Raw genomic sequence first — 19,711 nt, 5'->3', positions numbered from 1 at the left:
ACGTTTGTTTTTGCGCAATACAAGTGTCGTTGCGAAGTCTGTTGCTAGGACTGAATTACCATAACCTCTGCTGACACCCCTATAATATGTTAGCCTTGCTCGCTTAAAGGCAGATTGTGTACACAGAGAAAAATGTACCGAAGTTTGCAGCACTTGTGGATGTGCGGAGTCACACTTGAACCTGTCACACACAGAGAGAGAGAGAGAGAGAGAGAGAGAGAGAGAGAGAGAGAGATGAATAATGTTGCTGTTTTAAATCTCTTTCCGAGCTGGTTTTTTTTTTGTTTTTTTGTTTTTACATTTCCCTTTTGATGCCTGTATTGTTATTTAATTCAAGCATGTGTGGACAGTTCGTATGAAACAGATTAGGTTATAGAATATACCATTTGCACTCATGTGAGATTCGGAAATTCAACCGAAGGGTCACAGTTTACATGCAGGCACAAGCCTTAGACAAGTTATTGCCCAGAAATTCTGATCCCGGTGGTGGGATTTCTCTATCCCACAAAAGCGCATGTGATGAACCATTTCCATCTTTGTTTATACGTGTGTGTATGTGTGTGAGTACTCACGTGTGTGTTGTGCGCTCAGCACACACACACAATACATATTTAGCTTTTATCTTGAGGTATTCAATTGTATCACATAAAATATTTGTATTTGATTATCAATGTCACCTGCATTTATATCCCAAAAAGTTTGAAAAGAAGTGTTCATCAGAACGTGATAAAATATAAGACTAATTAAACCGTACACGGAAAAGCATTTATTATTTACAGGCCATAGACGGGCAAAGCACAAAGAATAAATAAATTGGAATATTATTTTTAACTACACGACCAAACTCAACATCTAAAGCATGTTTAGATTTACTAATGAAAAACGCACGTGACTACAAATTAACATATTTTACATGGAAAGTTCCCGAGCACGAAATAGTCAAACGTGTCACACGCTACAAGAAATAAAGTACAGAATAAGTTAGTCCAAAAGGTAACAGGTGGTACGTCAATGTTTTACATATCTGTATATGAATTACACACATATGAGATGAACGGAAGTTATTGATACTTAATGACTAAATGAGCTTAACGAGCTTTGTACAAACTCATCGTGGGTGGTTACCCATATGGCTTGCATTTGCATTATTTATATCTCATTAATATGGAGTCTCCTAATAGGTGCCAAAGATCAGAAGTCCTTGTATAGACTCAAGTCCTTGTATAGACTCAAGTCCTTGTATAGACTCAAGTCCTTGTATAGACTTAAGTCCTTGCATAGACTCAAGTCCTTGTATAGACTCAAGTCCTTGTATAGACTCAAGTCCTTGTATAGACTTAAGTCCTTGTATAGACTCAAGTCCTTGTATAGACATGCTAATGCGGTAACTACCTCTAAATCGAATAATAAAAGTTACGCCACAGCAGCAAATGATCATTAAATGCGGAAATGCAAGTATCAGGACGCAACAACGAAAAAAGCGTGTTACCCGAAATCAGTACACTTTTTTGTTATCGAAATTTTGATTAAGAACTCGCATAGAAAGTTCTGAGAAACGTCTCAGCACAGAAACTACGTTCTTAATTATTCTAGTCGAATTTTTTACAAATGTAAAATCTATACTATTTTGTTTAAAAAGTGTGCAGAAAAGAGGAAGAATCTTTTATAAAAAGAAAATAATTCTTATCTTGATGAGTGGTGTATACCTTAATCATTTTGTTGGACGATAACCCTGTCTTTGAAATGTTGCAGGCGTTTTTCCTTTTTATGATGGAAAATTCATTACAAAAATTCTTGGTAAGAAATTTTACTAGGAGGCGTTCTAAAATCTTTGTATCTGTTAATTATCGTATGGTCGGTTTGAAAGTTACTGCTATAGGTTGATATATATTACTGTCTTTAAGATCAGTATTGATTCCCATTAACATGTGGGAACTTCGTTATAACATAAAACAGCATATGCTAAACGTGTGTTCACTTTGCTTGTGTGCCACGAAGAGACTGTAAATAGTTGTAGATGAACAAAATGCGAAATGTAAAAAATGTTTAATGATTTTATTACAGATAAAGATGAAGACGCAAATTGGTAGCCGATTCGAACAACACATTTAATTAGTGGAGGTGTTTTCGTGTTAGTTTATATTCTAATTTATACTGTTTTATTCAGTGTTTAATACAGTTCATTTTGTAAAAACAGATGGGTATGCCATTTCTTTTGCAGAAGAAAGGACCAAGTAATTATATTTAAACTTTTAAGATGTATTACCCTACTGAGTTAGATTGGAAAACTTGTTACAAGTATATTGAACGTTAGGCTGATGAATTTGGTGGAAGGATTTTATTTTCATGTCTTTCTCCATTTTTTTTTTTTTGTATTTGTGTTATTGTATGACATAGAAGATGAATGTTAAATTAACTATTGTATATCGAATCCCTCATAAGTAGGACGAAATTGTGTTTATTTTGTATGATGGTGTTGTAATTTTTGTCTAACTCAGCAATTTGTTTGCACGAAGATTTTGACACTTTGCAATTATAATGCGACGAAACATGTCGGTAAATAGTTCAAAAATAAAAGCAATGATATTAGGAAAATGGTAGGAATATTTTGAGATTGTACATTTTTCTTAGAACGTAAGGAGGCGGGGGTTGCAGATTGTTACACTTGGTGACTCTTTCTCGGAAGTTCCAAAACATCTTTGACCGGGCTCAGAAAGTAGTCTATATATTATGTACAGATCTTTACTAATTCACCGATGTTTATATAAGTCACGTTCTGTGTTTATTTGACAAAAGTAACACTCCTGTATTAAATTTAGTTACGGAGCAGAAGCATTGGGATTTGCAAACGTGAACCTCATTCAAAAGGAACAATTACAGTTTATTAAGAAATTATTTGGTGTCAATCATTATGAACAAAATACTATTATTTATGATAAAGTTGGTAGAATATCATTAGTATTCTAAAATACTTTATGAAGATTAAAGATTGGTAAGAAATTGCTCAGCTAGATGAAATAATAATATACAATACTTGCATTCAATATGATCTTAATTGATTTTTCTATTTTACCTGGAAAGGTAAATTGGTCTATTGTGATTAGATTTCTACTTTCCTGTCTAGGTTTAGTTTTTATAAAGCTTACTTTTCCATGGTTTAGGTGATACAATTGCGCCTGTAACTATTGTAAAACAAATGTTTCAGATAATTTTATTAAAAACTGGAATGTTAGTTTTACGAATTCATCAAAAGCTATTGTGTACAAAACTAGTGCATATTGTTATTGTCAGTCATATTTCAAAGACATCATTAATATTACGTTAAATAAATCAAGAATATCGGCACAGATTGGAAAATGAATATGTTAAGTGGAGTAGACCAAATAAGACGGAGCAAATATATGTGGTAAATAGCACAGACAAAATAAAACAGATACAAAAATAGGATGTGAAAAAATTTGCTAATTTCTAGAAGATAAATATCGTTTTCTCATCAAATGTCCATTGTATTCGGAACCTTGGAAGAAACATAGACCTATGCATAATTGGAGAAAACCTAATATGCTTACATTTGTCACTTTAATCTCTAGCTCTAACACGTGTCTTGTTTGGAACATGAGTTGTTTTATTTATAAAGCTTTTAAATGAGAAAACAAAGTATAATTTGAGTTATCTGCCTAGATTGGTACATTTCATTACATAACGAATATACTATACGTATAACTGTATTAATTCGAATCAATATTATCTTACAAGATACAAGACAGGTAAGTAGTCACTTTCTCTTTATCTGAGGTTACTGTGATGATGCCTATCTTACAGATGCAATATACCGTTCCGGTGACCTAAGCGGTTAGAGCGTCAGTCTCGGATGCGCGGTTCGCGGGTCCGAACACCGGCCATGTCATACCAAAGACTTATTTAAAAAAATGGCACTGATAGCTGACTCGCTAGGCGCTAAGCATTAAAAGGTTAGTGTTAGGCCTGGTCGGCCTGGTGTAAGGATAATATGAGTGGGTGGGTCATGATGCTACATGTCAGATGCACGATGAACCAGCGCTAGAGATCACTATAAGCTGTCACACTGTAGACATCGTAGCGATATGAAAAACTGTTAAAGCTACGTTAAAAATACAAATCTCACACACACACACACACACACACACACACACACACACATCTTCTATATGTTTTGAATATGCATTGGGGGTGGGAGAGCGTTGGGGGGGTGTTTTTAAAGAAAATGATTAACTTTATTTCTGGAGACTAACTGTAAAAGATATATATCTATTATACATGAGGCCCCTTCCCAATATAAAAAAGGTGTTTGATGGGAATTTTGAGCCCTACTGGGCTTGCCCAACCTTAACCCCCGCATCACTTGCGTTTTATTTCGGGGGGCTGATAGTTCAGTTATATATATATATATATATATATATATATATATATATATATATATATATATATATATATATATATATATATATATATATATATATATATATATATATATATATATATATATATATATATATATATATATATATATATATATATATATATATATATATATATATGTGTGTGTGTGTGTGTGTGTGTGTGTGTGTGTGTGTGTGTGCAAATGAGGCGGTAGGTTGATAGAAAATGATAATAATGAGAATAAATGTAACTTAAAGTAAGTCACGTAAACATAAGTTCAAAAGAGGATAATGTTGAGACTCCTTCCAATCCATTTTGTTACGATAGTCTTCAAAATAGTCAAGAAGATATAATAATAACAATTGCTTGAATGGTTTTGGGGGTCCCCCGAATTGATGTAAATATTACTGAGTGTTAGCAAGCAAGACATACTACTCTTGCAGGCCACTTACACAACTGAAAAAAACAAAGATATTGGAAAGAAATTCGTTATAGGACTAAAAGACAATCATGTACAAGAAATTTGCTATGATAGAACACTTCCTAAACGTGCATTATTCATACCTTACTTTCTTCATATTCAGGTATTTGCCAACCGACACGGTATTTAAAACAGATATTCCTCCTTGAATGGAAAAATCTGGACCGAATTCCCTTTTGAACTGAAACCACAAGAAAACCAGCCTGTCAGCGCATTTTCCATTGCTGGTAACAGCGCTGATCTTCGACTTACAGCAGTGACTGAAAGTTACACAGTCACGAATCGACCCTTTCAAAATAGGGTCTGATATAGCTCGTAGAGACATCAATGAGAGCGTACCTTGACACGATTTTATAGGAAATTTATTTCCCGTATTTGATTGATTAGTGGGCTGGCAGGGTCAAGTATCTATACGCGTGGTAGCTACCCAGTACAAATACTGTACATTGTGAGATACAGTATTCAACCGAAGCAATCATTATATATAGTACGTGCTATGATTAAAGGTAAACAAGTAATTTTCAAGTTGTCGGGACATAACATCATTTGTATTCGTATTTTAAAAAAAAATCTATTAGCACAGAGTTATGGAAATGTAACACGCGTAAAATCAAAAGTATATCATCACATCACCCATGATGATTTGATATTTGCATGATTATATTAGCTATTTAGTATAATTGTTCCCAGCTTACGTTTGTTTAGTAAATGCGTCCTAAATTTATATATGCCAGTGGCGTAGTGTACTTAGGATGTGTACGCAGGAAATAACCAAAACTGGAAGAAAAATAAATCTTTTGTGTTCTCATTTTTATTGCACTGTAATTGCGCATTTTAGTTGTAACGCACAGGTAGCTGCGCAACTGCATGCAGTCCTTTGCTATTTCAACCATCAAATGTGTTATAAATATGTTACCAGCGTACCGTTATTTTGGTAAGTATGTCCTACAGAGGTAAAAATAATCGATAATGTTCGAAAGCTGTAATAAGCTTCAAGTCGAGCAACACATATTTTGGTAATGTCAACTTTATATGCAATGTTTTGAATATATTGATTTGATTGCTCATTTACTACCGTCGAGCGTTACCTTTTAATTCATAGTTGCTGGATATTTTGTGGATCGAAGTTTCTTCTGTTGCATATGTTCCCTTTAAAGGATATTAAATTCAAACGTTACCTCGTGAAAAAGGAAATGTCAAAGATACGAATCGCTATATTACTGGCAGGGTGCGCGCGGTTAATGTTAAGGATAACAACATAAAACCCCATATTTACCGTTATCCTCAAAGATCTTAGCCTAATAATTTCAAACAAGTCTTACGTCTATCTGAATTTAGTCATGAAGAACTGTATGTAACTCCACAGAGTATATACAGGAACCAAACCTATTCAGTATAATTCTCGTGATGTGAACCAATCAATGTACAGAATTAATAATACGTAATTCGAGTATACATTCCACTGGATTCCTGATGTAATGTTAATTAACTATTTTCCATGTTGCCATGTATTGGTCTTTCAGTTGCAACGGCCAAACTCGTCGCTTATTTCAAGCATAAAATTATGTTGTTGTGATCAATTGTCGCTTACATTCACCAGGTGCGCGTATTGGGTTGCCTGGACTTGTAAATGTCACGCCTGACATAGATAGGACCTGCTGGGCTCAATCCAAATTGATGGTAACATGGTTTGATGGTGAAGCGCTTGTAATTTAAAAAAGGGGGAAAACAAAGAAAGAATCAAACAGTATGTGACAAGTTGGATGGGAATAGTATTCTGTATATATGCAAGCTGGATAAACATTTTGCATGGAAGTAAAACAAAAGTATTCCTTAAATAATTATAACGGAAAGGGACACATTATTAAGCTACGGTTGGGATTTAAACTCGGGTCTTGTTCATGGTAATCAGGCCCAGAAAGTAACTAGACTACAATTTCTGGACACTTTACTTTTGTGGTGTTTTGTGACATGACTAACTGGATCGATCCTTTCGTCCTCGTTCCTTACAATGGGTCCCCGAATAACCCATCATCGTCAATATGCTGTCAATTTGTGCGAGTTTTTCGGCCGTTTTGATGAGTAGAACTGGTTGTTTGAGATTCGGGGAAAAAACTCGGGATAAGAGAGAAGATAAATAAGAACTTACAAAATGGATACCAAACTTGAACTTTAAGTGGGTAGTAATATCCAACGGATCATTTTAATCTGCCCCAAGAATTCTGCAATATATTTCAGGAGAGATATATTAAACGTAAACGTTTATTGGCATAAACAAAGTACAACAAACAATCATACAAAATCTCCTTACAAAGCCCAGACGGTACAAAATTAAATTAAAATGTAACAAGACAGTCAATTTTGTCCATTTTATACGTGTATTAGTACATTTTAGGCCCGTTTTAGTTATCATAAATTCTCTTCCGTTGTTGAATAAATGCTTTAATTTAATGCACCATATACATATGTTATCATTAGGCTATATTATATCTAATTAGTGTTTTGTAAACAGAAAGGAGATTGCTCATCTTTATTGACCAGATAATTTGAACCATTTGCCGCGACCAGTGTAAATTTTGTCATTCCGGAAGTTGTCAGGCAGACTGATAAACAGTCCTGCCATTTCAAGAGGAGAAATATTTACAAATGGATCGCCCTTTAGAACCAAATAATAATAAAGTCGGGACTGGCTTCTGGTCGTTGACACCGTTGAAAAGCTTAAAATCCAGGGGACTGAGTTAGAAAGAAAAAAAAAAAAATTGGTATCCTACAATGGCAATCGGATCATCTCAAGGCTTTGTACCAAAATCTCAGGTTGGAAAAAAACTCATTGCAATAATAACACACATAAAAGATCGAATGCGTACGTGTGTGTGCGTGTGTGTGTGATATGGATTTTTAACGTAGCTTTAAAAAAATCCAGTCATATCGCTACGATGTCTGCAGTATTATGGCAGATTATAGTCACGTCTAGCGCTGGGGCATCATACCTCATGTCCCACATAGTCACATTATCCTGACACCGGGCCGACAAGTCATATCACTAACCTCTTAATGCTGAGCGCCAAACGAGACATCTGCTAGTACCATTTTTATAAGTCTTTGGTATGATTCGGTCAGGGTTCGAACCCGCTATCTTCCGTATCCGAGACGAACGCTCAAACCACGTGGGCAAATGTTGAAGTACACGCTGACAGCAATACCATGCTGTAAACATGATGATAACGTGGCAGAATTATTCACACAACTTAAGTAATCGAAAGTCTACAACAATTTTAATGAAATGAGAAAGTTATAAATACCTCGGACAAAATGTAGTCACCTCAGTCAATGAGTGGACTTGATTAAAGTTTTGCTGCATAACGTAATCTATTTTATTGTGGCGGGTGTAATATATTTTCTTCTGGTCATAGTCTTGGAATCCCATACTACATTCCTCACTCATTCCGTCTGACGACAGAAAAGAGCGAAGGAGAGTTCCATCCTTCATTCAGTGTTAAAGTTTGGCTTTCTCGCGTATGACTAAGAATGGATCGATTGCAAAAACTCCATTGATAAGTGACACCGTAATTTGCCGAATACGAGTCCTTATTTGGGAATCAGGATGTAAATAAGTCATACCTAAATAATTTCACTATGTTTTCGAAATTAGTATTCATTTAAACTTTCAACTGTGTTGAGAAAAGCTTTCATCGTCAAATATTTTAGAGTGGATTTGGGGTTGGAAAATATTTAGTGTCCGCTTTCATAAAGGTCTCAAATCAAAACGCTAAAACGTAATTCAATTCTTATGTGTCACTAATTGAACACATTTATAGAAAATTATTTCGACAAACTTACGTTACTGGAATGATTATTTATTTATTTATTTATTTATCTATTTATTTATTTATTTATTTATTTATTTATTTATTATACCCTAGCTTTTTAGGAACAGTAAGAATAGCGTGAAACTCTCCGTAGTTTGTCAATCTTTGTGTCCGTAATTATATCATCTCAAAAATCGCCGGGTAGAAATTCAAGACACTTTGTGGCTATGTTGCTCGTGCTGATACCCTTTGCAAAAGGGGTGCCAGCCTTAGTTCCCACTCTGGATCCCTGGGAGGGAATAAAATGTCAGATTTTCCCCACCCCACCCCACCCCTTCAATTACAATGACGTTTTCAAATATTTCATTACCAAGGTTTATCTATGCGGTAGTAGCAGAAAGACACATTATGCGTGTGACGGATTTTGTATTATGTACCGGGGTTCACTTTCTAAGGGTGGGGGTGAGTACGAAGGTGAGGGTGGAATATGCAGCAGAAAACGGGACATTTGTGATATCAGTCCATGACCGTAGCTATAGTGTATTTTTGTCAAAGCATACATATATGAGCAGTATAACTTCTCAGATGCTTTTAGTCAAGTAAGTACTAATGGTATTGCAAAGAAGACAAAATGCCAAGATAACTGTCTTTGCAGGATAACTTTGCATTAACCTTGAAATTATTTAAAAATATTTCTCTTTATAACTGATTTTTTTTAATACGTTGAATGGCAAAGCGGTTCGCTAGTTTGGTAACGATATCGACTACTGTATTGAGATATTCATTCTTTCAGGAGATACGACTGAAGGTATTTAAATTCTATATGTAAGAGTTAATAACCAACTAAACTGACATAATAAAGGCATGTTAATTGATTGTTCATGTGCAGAGTAGATAATTGATCACAAGCTTATTGAATTTCATTTCAAGACGAACTTCAGTGCGATCGATATATACATTTGTGTGAATACTGCTGTATTATTCTATGCATAAGGTAAGATTCTTTTTTACACATTCCCGCCCCCACCACAAAAAATCTCTAACAACAACACAAAAATGATAATCGAAGTAAAAACGGCTTTCTTTGTATACTTGTGTGATTTTCATACAATAAAACACGCATTGAAAATGCCATCATCTTACGATAGAGAGCAAAAATTTACCTTTAAACTAAACTTTAATGACGTTTAAATGCATATTTGAGTTCAAAGAATAGTGGTTTAGACCACTAAGGTAATGGAATTGCAGGGCATCATAACTATGTACTAACGATAGTGTAAGCGACCCACAGTCCACTTTGTAGAAACCTTACACAAAGTCCCCTCTTCTTGCAAGAGGTTTGTGGGTTGGCGGATTGTACCTTCTTTCAAGGTGTCCGCTTAATTTGGTTCTCGTTATCTAGAGGTTGACCACTCTCGATGTTATTGCCCGGTTCGAGTAAATATAAATTTAAGTGGTGAAACTTATAGGTGGACTAGATAGAGATCTGAGCACTCTGCTTCTAGAAATAAAACTTTCATCGAATTACCAAAACACAAATATATTTAAATAAAGTAGCCGATCTGTTTTACTGATAGATTAATTTCATCATAGGATCGAGTGAACAATCGAAGCCAATGCCTTGTACAATTGCATAACCTGCTTCTCCGGTTCACTCCACTTCCACTGTACCTGTTCCTTCGACTCCCCTCTGTCTTGTCTCTTTCGGTCTCAAATCTGTGCGTAGCACGTAGATTCACAGATACCTGGATCTCGGATAATACGTCTCACTATACGTTTCAGAGATAATGCGTCACAGGATACGTCTCAGAGATAATGCGTCACAGGATACGTCTCAGAGATAATACGTCTCATGATACGTCTCAGAATACGTTTTTGAGTTAATACGTCGCAGGATACGTCCCAGAGTTAATACGTCACAGGAGCTATTTTCTCCCTTTTAAAAAATATAAATAGAGACAACCTATTTTTTTGTATGATGACAGTGGCTTGCATTATCCCCCGTCTCGTTATCAGATCTTACTATTGGTGCTAAACAGATGCTAAGGCTATCAGTCGACTCCACATGTTCTATAATGACCCTAGTTAGTTTAATGGCTAATTCATCACGCATTAACACCACACATTAACACCACACGAGGCATAACGGTTCCGAGCCAGCCTCAATTTACACAAGTGAATAAATGAGATACATTACATGGTTACTATGTCATTTCAGTCAACACACACTCAACCTTAATCATACGTGAAATCTTCTAAATTTGATGAATTCACACGGATTCTCGTAACTCATATTAACTAATGCAATGCATGAAATTCTTAGAACCTAATTCTTATGCAAACAAGACAACAAATTCAAACAATTCGTCAAACTTATCTAAAGATTAATGTACGACTTCCTATGCATCAACTCAACACAGCTATACTTCATAAAGCAAATTGATATACGAATGTAGAAATTAAATTCATGTAAATGTAAGTAAATAAATTCAGCAAAGCATTATATATGGGCATCACAAACTATATGGAATTGTCATAAATACCTTTGAGCTTTCAGCGTTCCTCGCTTCTACTGCCAAATTTGTTCGTTGGTTTTCCTCGACAACAGTCCTCTTGGACAACATTTTTACGAGAGAATTTCTCCCACATTTACTCTTAGTGTCTTCTTACTTGTTTTCTCTTGCAGAAAAGCTTAGACTGATTAAAATTTTCGATGTGGCGATATTAAAACAAGGCAATTTAGTGTGGGAAACACGCCCCTTATTTAGTGTAACCAATCAGAATCATATATATCTGCCGCCTTTTTTCAGAGGCGCCAAAGTCGTGGTCAACTTGACCTTGTAGTTTGTGTAACAGTGTTCTGCAATCTTTCAATCCTGACATTTACACTACGGAATCGAAGTTAGCATTTGTTTCCACCAGTCTTCTGTTGGCTAAATAAACGAATGCTTAATTAAGAATAAAATTCCCCCCTCGAAAAGACATTACCGAACACAACAGTATGGCGATTTGATACGCGCCTGTCCCCATAAATCTAATTAATTGTTCTCTGGCAGAAGTTAATGTGTACTTCATAGATTGCCTGAAATTTGCCCCTTCAGAGATAGCTTGCGCAATTATACCAATATGAACAATTAAAAATGAAGTCAGTTTTTATTAATAAAATTAATCGACAGGCAAAAAGAAGATGATATTGTCCAAGATTTAGCATAATGAAAATATGAATTTCGAATTAAAAAATAAAAATAAAAACAACTACATCAGCGGCTTTTCGACTCGAAATCGAACTATGTAAACATTCGAAACTTCGAGGTCAGTCTCATGAATCAATCTCGAATGTATGCCAATAGCAGCCATTGGGACCATTTCGGCTATTTATGAAACAAGGATTGAGCCTAGAGTTACAAATGCAACTTTTATTTCATTGCATTCGCAACTTCTCTGTCAGTATAGCTGAGGTGGTCAGAATAGATTGTGTGTTTTTTCTTGCAGAGTAATTTCCGTGAAACAAAATGTATATTTTTCTCCACGTCGACATGCGTCCGAGACATGTTTCCGTCTTGCGGTTTTCGAGGTTTCGGATAATTTTCTGCATAGCACCAGCAATCGTGTGATTATATTATGCACACTGTATGATCACTGTTATATATATTTAATTTTGCATTGTTTGATAGTTTTGTTTTTAAATTTCATTTTATGTAATTGTAATGTAACATTGTATGTTTGACTTGATCTTGTCCAAAATCAAGTTCATTTTCTACCTGACCTGAGTCATTGATTCTTTTAATTCTGTAAACAACTAGTACGTAGCTAAAGTATTTTCTCTGTGTATGAGTTTAATAGTAGGATCATTATTAATAGAAGTAAACGTTTACTTAGGTCTTGGTCCAGGTTATTGGGATTTCCCTATAAATAAACCTGGCCTACCTGATATAGTCCACATCCTATATTATACTTTTAGTAACAGACCTTCTAATTATAACTAAGATTTTATTTTGTAAACATTAAGAGGTTTCTAGAAGGTTATTATCCAGTGGATAATAGTTTTTTTAAACAGAAAATACTAGTTGTGACCTGAGGTCAAGTAGAGAGCTATATAATCTTGTTATTGGAAAAGTTATTCATTTTGTGCTGTAAAATCTTGGCATAATCAGATGTATTATTGTTGTGTCCAAAAATTAATTTGGGCTGAAATTTTATTTATTCAGATTATTTAATTCAAGCGATTCTTCTCTGGAAATACAAAGTGCTCTTAAAAAAATAACATTCTTGGAAATAGAGACCTGAATTTATAGCGAAATTTCAAATAAGGATTTAGTTCGTGGATTGTATCATTGTGATCCAACACATCACCACGTCACGGGCCAACACAGGGGCATCAGCACTTTGAGTGCTGGATTTATCTTGGATTTCCACTAAAGTTTATTCAGAGCTTTAATTTTTATGACATGTGTCTATTATTCTAAGATTATTTGAGATTTAATTCGCAATACCATATGTTCTTTTTCCCCCTACATTTTCACTTTGTATTCTAGAGAAATAATTATTTGTTGAATTTTGCCAAGCTTGTTGCCTCACACTCCTTTGTATTACTTATTTTAAGATCTTAGAGTCGTAATACCATAAGCTATTAGTTCTGCTTCACCAGTTTTATTTCGTGAAAATGCCGGAACTGCTGTCGAGTACACTATTTTAAAATGCACTCATGAATTTAACTTTTTTTCAAAACATGACCGTACCTCATGTTCTCAAATAAAATGTATATTTTCTTAAAATCGATATCACTATGACGAATCGATTAACCAGTTTGCCGTCTGGTAATATCCAGTGATTTTATGCAAGAATCAGATCACATGATTGCGATATTTATCAAGAAGCAAGAGATCAAATCTATAGTTGCAATTAAGGTCAAAATATGAAGCATGTTAATGTTGTTTTCTGGTGACTTTCTGAATTGAAAGGTGTTGACGTAAAAACTTTGTTGTACGCGATTTATTACTTTTCGTTGTAACACCTGGTTTTGTTTAAAGTCTGCAAATGATATGTAGTTTCATAATTATTTTGGTGTGTCCATTCTCACCGAAAATCATGGCGCCACCCCACGTCACAAGTGGTTACATATGCATTGTTTTAATTTTCTCTGGTAAGTTTGTGCTGTTGGAGGACACTGCTGACAGAATAAGAGCCATTGAAGTAGCATCCATTTTTCAAATTGATTTACAATTTGTGCAGCATATACATCAATATCCTATCATTAGGACAAGCATGTGCCATCGTAAAAATATTTATTCGGTATGATCGCTATAACGGAAGAATGCCACTTGCATAACCCGGAATCTATATGGCGTCTGTTTATCGATCGTTTCCCACAACCATCTGATTTAAACTGGAAATTAAATGTGTATTAGTACAGAGCAAGGAAAACCAAATCGAGATATATAATATCTTGAAGGTCATTGTCTTTATTTATTTATTCGCCGATCGCTAATTTAAAGACCCGCGATCCCATAGCACTCCAGTATAAATGTAGCACAATCGATCAGTGCGAAACGTTCTGTTTACGTGACGTTAACTTTAAGCGGTGTTTTATTTAGTATGTAGATATGTTTTATTTACTGTTTGTCTTGATTATTTTTAAATAAAAGACTCAAATGATGGAAATCGGTGAGTTTTTGCACTATTCTGGCAGTAGAGTGTCATATGATGAAATACAAATCACGTAATAAAAAAGATATCCTCAATATGTTTTCCACACGAGAAAACACTCTCATACACATATAGAAATGTGAGAAATGCGAAAGACCGACCACTTTATGTCATTCAAACTGTATCATCCTCCGTTAGGTACGAACTGGCGACCAAGACTTTCACTTTGAAAGTGTGTTAGGCATTGAGTAATTACAACCACGCTGAAAGTTTGTCAGACAATTGTGGATGATCTCCGTCAAGTAGATGACTATCACTTTATTTCATATGCAAATTCAAACGGTTATAACTGACATTTTCAACAAGATTTTTACATTCTTAGTATAGTCGAAAAACTTATATCATTTCATCCGGGGAATAATTGTGACATTTTTGGTTTAAAAGATGATTTTTTTTTATGGAGTGCTGTGTCAGTGAGTAGATATGGACGATGATTGTTTCTGCTCTGCTGATTTGTCAATTTATATTTCTGGCAATATTTAAGTTTTGATCCTAATAAATTTTAGAAACAGTATTCACTTGTTAAAAAGTTTACCACGAGTGTCTTGTGTAGTTAATTCACTGCCCTATCGGCAGAGGCGAGATAACCACGCCATGCTGATTAGCATAATATACACCATCAATACATTGTTTTCTTTGTGTTGATAGTTAACCCATGTGAATTATAGTTAATGTTTACTGAAAATTTAATGCAAAATACTTGAAAAATGTTTAGGTCTGATGATTTGAGTTTGTATCTGATACAGTGTGCTAGTCTCAAAGATGACGTGTATATTAAACCTGAATTTCTGAAAAAATGCCAGTGCGCATAATGGCAAATACACAGGCACTTGATTCCGGGGTAAACTAATGTGTACACTCACCAATTAGCAGTTAATTGGCGATTGTACACATTAGTTCAACCCGGAATCCAGCGCCTCTGCAACACAAAAGTGATGCTCGCACTTTTTTAGTGTTAGTATTGGTCGCCGGTCATAGATATCGGCACGTATTAGGATTTGAGTGTCAGAGGGCGGTACGTTAATTTGCGGCAGCGAAAAAGACAACGTTAAATGCAAATTTTCCCCAAGTATTTCGATATAAAAGGGGTACATCTCTGGCATATTTTATGTACCTCTCTTACATGACATTGACGATCTCTCTCCAGGTTAACAAGGTATTTGTTCTAACTAAATGCTACAAGATAAAAGTCATTTACAAAAATCTGTTCCCGACCTCGTAACGGCATATTTGGTTTTCGCAAGCTGTGCTTTGCACCGCATTATTGTCAGTTAAGCAACACACGGGGCAAATGGTGGGCGAACGACGATTCCGTTTAGCACGAAGTCTTGTGTGAGTGTGTGTGTGTGTGTGTGTTTTTATTTTTTACTTATTTTTAACGGGGCCCCGAGTGGCCGATTGGTCTAAAGCGGTCACCGTTACGAATCATTGCCACCTCACCTCTGTTTGCTTGGGTTCGAGTCTCGGATTCGGCCATTGTGGGTATGTGAGAAAGCTTGCCAGTAGCTTCTGGTGGGTCGGTGGTTCTTTCCGGGTTTTCCCTGGTTCTTTCTCCACCATTTATACTGGCCGCAATATATAGCCTATCTTGTGCTGAAAATGGCCTCAAAACCCTATAAAAACAACAAAATTTAATAATAATAACTTATTTCAAGAGGGTGATACGGTTAGCGCTATAAACGGAATTTTTTTTTATATTAAAAAAACCCCACAAAAACTGGATAACTAAGCTGTTTTCCTATCATAGATTTTTATCTTTGCCAGTTTCAAATGTGGGCGAGAAATTTGCCACACATCATCATTATGTGTTCGAAATGTGATGCTTTACAGTAAACATCTCCAGTGAATCAGAAATTTATTTTCCACTAAAACAGCACAAATACACAATCTTCAACAAAACAATCCATTGGAAAACGTGATAACTTAAAACTGACGTGTCAAGCAACATATAAACTCTCTCTCTCTCTCTCTCTCTCGATTGCTTATTTGAGAGTGCTCAACTTTCAAAGGACTCTATACGGCTCATATACCATTATGTATAGAGAATTGTGGTTTCAAGGTTAATTTTACTGAATGGCTGTTAATGTTTGTTTTGTGGTTTAAAAGGTTTTCCAGAAGATAAATATTCGGTAAGTGGCTCTCAGCATGATTTAATAGGGTCGCGGAACGCGGGTCATGACCGAGAACAGTGCCGAATTTAAATATTTTTCAAGAGCTCTCGGCACATGAAAATGCTACTACTTTGGTGTGTCGCTTTTCGTGGATTTTGACAATCAACGATTATACCGCCTTGATAGAGAGATGAAAGATAACATTGGAGAAACGCTGACGAAAATTAAATTAGTTGTCAATAAGATTTACTCAGTGATTTTTGAACAAAATTCTTTTGTGTTTTGAGTTTTACCTTTAGATAGAACTTCTAGCCTTCAACCCTACTGAGTAGTATACGCATCTTCCAATCATGGTTCAGTGAGATCTTAGACCTTGACATACCCAAGCAGATGTTTCTTCAATTATAGGGAAATTTGTGCCACAATCAAAGAAAATCTTACATGGTTTCATTCACGTATGAAGATCTTAGATCTTAACATACCCGAGCAAATGTTTGCTAAATTATAGGGAAATACATGCCACAATCAAAGGAAAACTTGCTTTGTTTCATTCACGTCAATACTTATAAGAATTGTTTTCTCTGGTGGATTATATACTCTTGGGATGATGAATACACATTTATTTATTTATTTATCTGGACAATCATTCAACAATGCACCCCACCCCACAACCATCAGCTGCCAAAAAGACACATTATATAATTTCTGTACAACTAGGCTCAAACAAAATGAAATGACGTTTTAGTAAAATCATGAACAGAAGAAGCACATTACAAAAATACTTATGGATTCATGAAGAGTCAACATAAATGAATGTCATCGCTAGATTGTAATTTTGCGTTGGCTAAAGAAAGGAAATTGCTTTGGTCTTGGCTTAGTTGAGGATCAGCTTATATTAAATATGCGATAGCATAGGATTTACGATGGGAAAATATCATTAATTTCTTTCTCCATTATTTCAGCTGGAAACTTGACGTGTTGCTCTCTATAGAACCGTTTGGGAATGTAGTGTTCTTTCAATTGGATGACGTCGGCATCACATTATAAAAGTACCAATAATGTGACTAATGCAACCTTTTTCTGTAGGGTCACTGGGAACCGAGGCCGAGATGCAAAACCAATGCTCTACCATTTCATCATCAAGGTTAAATGGGGAAAAAACAGGATTGTCAATACATATTTGTCTAAAATGCTAGGAGAAAATCTAGTGCTGACGTTTTCAAAACAAACTTACGTGTCATCAGTAATTAATGAAATCGAGGAATAAAATACATCTGCTATATTGAAGAAAATAAATCCTTCTCTTTGGATTTGGCCTAGGTGAGAAGTCGAAATATAGTTTTTATAATTTATAGGAGTGTTTAAAAAAGACGTGAGTAAAATAATTTTACACCATTTATATCTTATTTCTATGGATCTAACTGTTACGTCATCAATCGGAAAACATGCTTTTAAAACATGATCAACCCTATCTGAACTTTTTAATTTTTTAAATTAGAAAAGTGACCTACGCGGTAAGCAATTTAAACTTACCTATTAATTAGTTGAACAGTTTAGTCCTCGTGTGTCTAACAGGGTTGTAATATCCATGGCAACGCATTGAAATGAACATACTTGCTTCCATGTTATTACTCTGTATTGAATATCGAATATCATTGTGTGAAGCAGACGACAGCTGCATCCGCGTTTGGTTCTGATTCTGTCTCGGTCTGCAGTAATATAGGTACAGATACTGTCTCACGCGGCTAGGCGTTTTACTGTTTACAGAACAGGTGTATATATTTTAAGGCAACACTCAGAGAGAAACGTTCAAATATTGATATTTTCGTTAGTCTACGCTTTTGTTTAAACGAGAAGGAACCATGGTTCTTGCAATGTGTTCACATACAATTTTACTGGCACGAAACTTTTCGGATCAAAAGACCCTATTTATGTCCTTATCTTTCAGGTATTACCTACTGTGTATACCGTATTTACCTGATTATAAACATTCTTTCACGTCTCCTAAAGCAAGGAAAGTGTAAATTACACACAGGCAGTCAGTTTTATTCAAGTAACGATGTAGGTATACAACATTGTTATTAAGGATTAGATATTGAAAAATATTATTAGCCATGTTTGTTTTGCCTTTGTAAAAGAATATGTGTAAAAAAAACAACCGTTTTCCGGTACATTATTTTAACACTGAACTGTAAAGATTTAGTGCTAAATTGGATGACATTAAATCGCTTGAGATAGAGTAGGTGGGGGAGCAAGTAGGCTTCCACCCCCACCAGCACCACCACCACCACCCAAAAAAAGAGAAAGGAAAAAAAACACAAAAAAAACAAGGGCGTGAAACAGCCGGACACCAGGAAAGTTAACAAGGGTACATTTTCCTTACAGTTAGATAGCAGTAATTTTGCTCTGGAAACGCTTACTGTACTGATAGAACGGCTTTAGATCACAAAAATGGGATTGTTCTCATCTCTTGAGAAAGAAAGGTTCAGAAAATATTGAACAAGCTATTAAGTTGTGTCTAACCGTAGGTAACATTAGAGGTTGCTGAATACACCTCATCGTAATCTGTGTCTAATCGTAGGTATCATCAGAGGTTTATATAGCGTGCGATCAATCATCAAACATCATTCAACCGCTAGATTTAGAAGGGGTTGTCAAGGACTTGGGAGCAAGCAAATGAGAGAGAGACAGAGGGGGTATTGAAAATACGTTTTCCCCTTTTCAAAGGGTGCATGCAAAAAAAAAACATCACATCTGAGTAGTGAATGGGGGCGATATAGGATCTATGGGATTTCTGTGTTAAATTTGGTCGTTTGCACCATGGGGTCTATGGGGCTTTAACATGGGTGGGTCTGTCTAGGGTCAAGGGGAATTTAACATAGGGAGTGGGTTGGGCCTGTATTTATAGGTTACTGCATTTGTATGGGAAAATATAAACGAGTTTTCGGATGGAATACTGCACGACCTTGGGTGTGTAGTATTTCCATTCGATAAAACGAGTTTATATTTTCCCATACAAATGCAGTAACCTTATTATTATATGCTCATTTTCTTATTCTACCTAATGCTTAATTATATTAACAAAATACACTACAAGAAACAAAGGAACTGAATGTATGCCGTATTCCAAACTAAATACACAAGCGCAGATTCATCATTACACAACACCAACATTATTACTGCGC

General features: G+C 35.3%; 1 protein-coding gene across 2 annotated transcripts in view; it reads right to left on the bottom strand.

Moving 5' to 3' along the window:
* Positions 1 to 18,319, bottom strand: part of LOC149779888 (uncharacterized) — a 33,812-nt gene extending 15,493 nt beyond the window's left edge. Inside the window, exon 1 of one of the 2 annotated variants that reach the window (XM_089936574.1) lies at positions 18,060 to 18,319. The gene's annotated coding sequence lies outside the window, so the exon portion shown is untranslated. Of the gene's footprint in view, positions 1 to 4,983; positions 5,162 to 18,059 lie in introns of those variants that run through there. The other variant, XM_089936573.1, reaches the window with a different exon arrangement.
* Between the last annotated feature and the right edge of the window lie 1,392 nt (positions 18,320 to 19,711).

Source organism: Sinohyriopsis cumingii, chromosome 16, assembly GCF_028554795.1.
Source record: "Sinohyriopsis cumingii isolate HCF-2022 chromosome 16, ASM2855479v2, whole genome shotgun sequence".
Lineage (NCBI taxonomy): Eukaryota > Metazoa > Mollusca > Bivalvia > Unionida > Unionidae > Sinohyriopsis > Sinohyriopsis cumingii.
Note: the sequence above shows the minus strand (reverse complement) of the source record. Positions and strands in the feature narration are given on the sequence as shown.